The following is a 4,256-nucleotide window of genomic DNA, read 5'->3' on the forward strand; positions in this document are numbered from 1 at the left end:
TCAAATCATATGAACAAAATGGATTACCTCCCTTTGACATAGTGTTTTTTTATATAGCTGTGTTCCCCATGTGAAGTTGTAAAACAAGTGGTAAATAAGCACTTTTCTAGTATTTTAACACTCGAATAATCTGACCGCATGAAGGTATTCATTTAATTTTAAAGAAAGCATTTCGTGTCTTTATTTTAAAAAAAATACTAGACAACTGTTCATGATTACATGTCCTTCATCTATGAAACTAGTGTTGAAATGTTTGTAACTGGATTTTTATGTTAAATAATTGCTTTTAAATATTCTTAATTGTTACAGTACTGTAATCTTTCAAATGCAAAGTTTGGTCATACCTAGTCTTATTTTTACATATTTGGCACTTTTTTCTACTTCAGTTCTGGCTGTCTAGTTTTGGCGAAGAACCCATCCTGATGTTGGGGTAACAGGAATTTCTGCACAGTGATTGTCAATGACATTTTGTGAACTTTACAAGTAATTAAAACACAGATTTAGTATAATGAAACATTACTGTTGTTTTATTTGGTATGAAACTGCCTAAAAAAGCATTTGAAAAGTCTTTTTGTGGTCTTTTCAGGGTATTTAATCCAACACTTTCATATAAGGAAACATTTAACTAAGAGTACACCAACACTTTAGTTTGTAGATGTACTTGCAAAACTGGTCAAAGCAAACACAGAAAACAATTCATATTTATCAAACATAGTATTTTACACCATTCTTTTAAAAACAGTCAATGCGCAACTTTATATACCAAATAAACATTGCCCGCAGTATGGCTGTAGTATAAATTTTGCTCTATCTTTACCAATTCAGCATTTATGAGTGTTGTATTGAAACTGGAACTTGTAAATTGGATACATTACATGTTTATTACAAAAAAAGTGGGAAAAGAAGTAAAAAAGACCCTTATAGGGGTAAATTCAGTAAATAAATATGCATCATCAGGGACCGCCCATTTTGGGGAGAGCTTTCTGTATAGAAGTGAAGTCATGTGCTCTTCTGGTTGGTAGATAATGTTTGTAATAAATATTTGTTGGTAGATGGATCAAAACTAGAGTTGAAAAAAATAAAAAGATAAATGCTGAATCTACTAATTTTTTTTCATACAGGGTTGAAAAGTAATGGGGGTCAGTATAGGAATTCAGTGTGCGAATCTACATTGTTTGTAAACAAGGCCATGTGAATGCCCCAAAATGCCGCATGACGCTATGTTTTTATTGTAACAAAAGATAGGGCTACATTTGTACTTTCATGAATGATATATGAAAGTTTCTAATTTCTAAAGGTAAATCAGGTATAAATTTATTTCCATACATAAATTAACATTAAAGTCAATGGGGGATTTTTTACTGAATTTACCCCTATAGAAAAATATGCACTCTTTCACTGTGCTTGTCCAAGGCCACACAAGAATCACAAAACTCATTTCCTGTAAATGTTAATGTAATGGAAGGATTTTGGAACCATTGGTAGTTATTTTTTATACAAATTGCTATCTTAAACTGCCTCAATCCAGGATTCACAGAGTGTACTGTGAGAGAAGCATGAGGTGTATGGTAAAAATCAGTTTTTGTGTCCAGATTGAAAGAAACAATAGAAATTAAACTTGAGAGTTATGATATCAATGAAAGGCATAAATATTCTCCCCATTTACATCAAATATTGCACATATTTCTCCTCATAATGTATCAAATCATATGAACAAAGTGGATTACCTCCCTTTGACATAGTGTTTTTTTTATATAGCTGTGTTCCCCATGTGAAGTTGTAAAACAAGTGGTTAATAAGCACTTTTCTAGTATTTTAACACTCGAATAATCTGACCGCATGAAGGTATTCATTTATTTTCACAGAACGCATTTCGTGTCTTTATTTAAAAAAGAAATACTAGACAACTGTTCATGATTACATGTCCTTCATCTATGAAACTAGTGTTGAAATGTTTGTAATTGGATTTTTATGTTAAATAATTGCTTTTAAATATTCTTAATTGTTACAGTACTGTAATCTTTCAAATGCAAAGTTTGGTCATACCTAGTCTTATTTTTACATATTTGGCACTTTTTTCTACTTCAGTTCTGGCTGTCTAGTTTTGGCGAAGAACCCATCCTGATGTTGGGGTAACAGGAATTTCTGCACAGTGATTGTCAATGACATTTTGTGAACTTTACAAGTAATTAAAACACAGATTTAGTATAATGAAACATTACTGTTGTTTTATTTGGTATGAAACTGCCTAAAAAAGCATTTGAAAAGTCTTTTTGTGGTCTTTTCAGGGTATTTAATCCAACACTTTCATATAAGGAAACATTTAACTAAGAGTACACCAACACTTTAGTTTGTAGATGTACTTGCAAAACTGGTCAAAGCAAACACAGAAAACAATTCATATTTATCAAACATAGTATTTTACACCATTCTTTTAAAAACAGTCAATGCGCAACTTTATATACCAAATAAACATTGCCCGCAGTATGGCTGTAGTATAAATTTTGCTCTATCCTTACCAATTCAGCATTTATGAGTGTTGTATTGAAACTGGAACTTGTAAATTGGATACATTACATGTTTATTACAAAAAAAGTGGGAAAAGAAGTAAAAAAGACCCTTATAGGGGTAAATTCAGTAAATAAATATGCATCATCAGGGACCGCCCATTTGGGGGAGAGCTTTCTGTATAGAAGTGAAGTCATGTGCTCTTCTGGTTGGTAGATAATGTTTGTAATAAATATTTTTTGGTAGATGGATCAAAACTAGAGTTGAAAAAAATAAAAAAATAAATGCTGAATCTACTAATTTTTTTTCATACAGGGTTGAAAAGTAATGGGGGTCAGTATAGGAATTCAGTGTGCGAATCTACATTGTTTGTAAACAAGGCCATGTGAATGCCCCAAAATGCCGCATGACGCTATGTTTTTATTGTAACAAAAGATAGGGCTACATTTGTACTTTCATGAATGATATATGAAAGTTTCTAATTTCTAAAGGTAAATCAGGTATAAATTTATTTCCATACATAGATTAACATTAAAGTCAATGGGGGATTTTTTACTGAATTTACCCCTATAGAAAAATATGCACTCTTTCAGTGTACTTGTCCAAGGCCACACAAGAATCACAAAACTCATTTCCTGTAAATGTTAATGTAATGGAAGGATTTTGGAACCATTGGTAGTTATTTTTTACACAAATTGCTATCTTTAACTGCCTCTATCCAGGATTCACAGAGTGTACTGTGAGAGAAGCATGGGGTGTATGGTAAAAATCAGTTTTTGTGTCCAGATTGAAAGAAACAATAGAAATTAAACTTGAGAGTTATGATATCAATGAAAGGCATAAATATTCTCCCCATTTACATCAAATATTGCACATATTTCTCCTCATAATGTATCAAATCATATGAACAAAATGGATTACCTCCCTTTGACATAGTGTTTTTTTATATAGCTGTGTTCCCCATGTGAAGTTGTAAAACAAGTGGTAAATAAGCACTTTTCTAGTATTTTAACACTCGAATAATCTGACCGCATGAAGGTATTCATTTATTTTTACAGAACGCATTTCGTGTCTTTATTTAAAAAAGAAATACTAGACAACTGTTCATGATTACATGTCCTTCATCTATGAAACTAGTGTTGAAATGTTTGTAATTGGATTTTTATGTTAAATAATTGCTTTTAAATATTCTTAATTGTTACTTTAATCTTTCAAATGCAAAGTTTGGTCATACCTAGTCTTATTTTTACATGTTTGACACTTTTTTCTACTTCAGTTCTGGCTGTCTAGTTTTGGCGAAGAACCCATCCTGATGTTGGGGTAACAGGAATTTCTGCACAGTGATTGTCAATGACATTTTGTGAACTTTAAAAGTAATTAAAACACAGATTTAGTATAATGAAACATAACTGTTGTATGAAACTGCCTAAAAAAGCCCTCGAAAAGTCTTTTTGTGGTCTTTTCATGGTATTTAATCAAAAACTTTCATATAAGGAAACATTTAACTAAGAGTACACCAAGACTTTAGTTTGTAGATGTACTTGCAATACTGGTCAAAGCAAACACAGAAAACAATTCATATTTATTAAACATAGTGTTTTACACCATTCTTTTAAAAACAGTCAATGCGCAACTTTATATACCAAATAAACATTGCCCGCAGTATGGCTGTAGTATAAATGTTGCTCTATCTTTATCAATTCAGCATTTATGAGTGTTGTATTGAAACTGGAACTTGTAAATTGGAT

The 4,256-nt window shown here is 31.4% G+C and overlaps 1 long non-coding RNA gene across 1 annotated transcript; it reads left to right on the forward strand.

Annotated features, from left to right (window-relative positions):
• Positions 1–383: 383 nt before the first annotated feature.
• LOC139487050 (uncharacterized) lies at positions 384–3,869 on the forward strand. The gene is made up of 3 exons (XR_011655724.1): positions 384–483; positions 2,089–2,185; positions 3,785–3,869. It is a non-coding gene; the product is annotated as an uncharacterized lncRNA (long non-coding RNA).
• The last annotated feature ends 387 nt before the right edge of the window (positions 3,870–4,256 follow it).

This window comes from Mytilus edulis, chromosome 8 (assembly GCF_963676685.1).
Source record: "Mytilus edulis chromosome 8, xbMytEdul2.2, whole genome shotgun sequence".
NCBI classification, from domain to species: domain Eukaryota; kingdom Metazoa; phylum Mollusca; class Bivalvia; order Mytilida; family Mytilidae; genus Mytilus; species Mytilus edulis.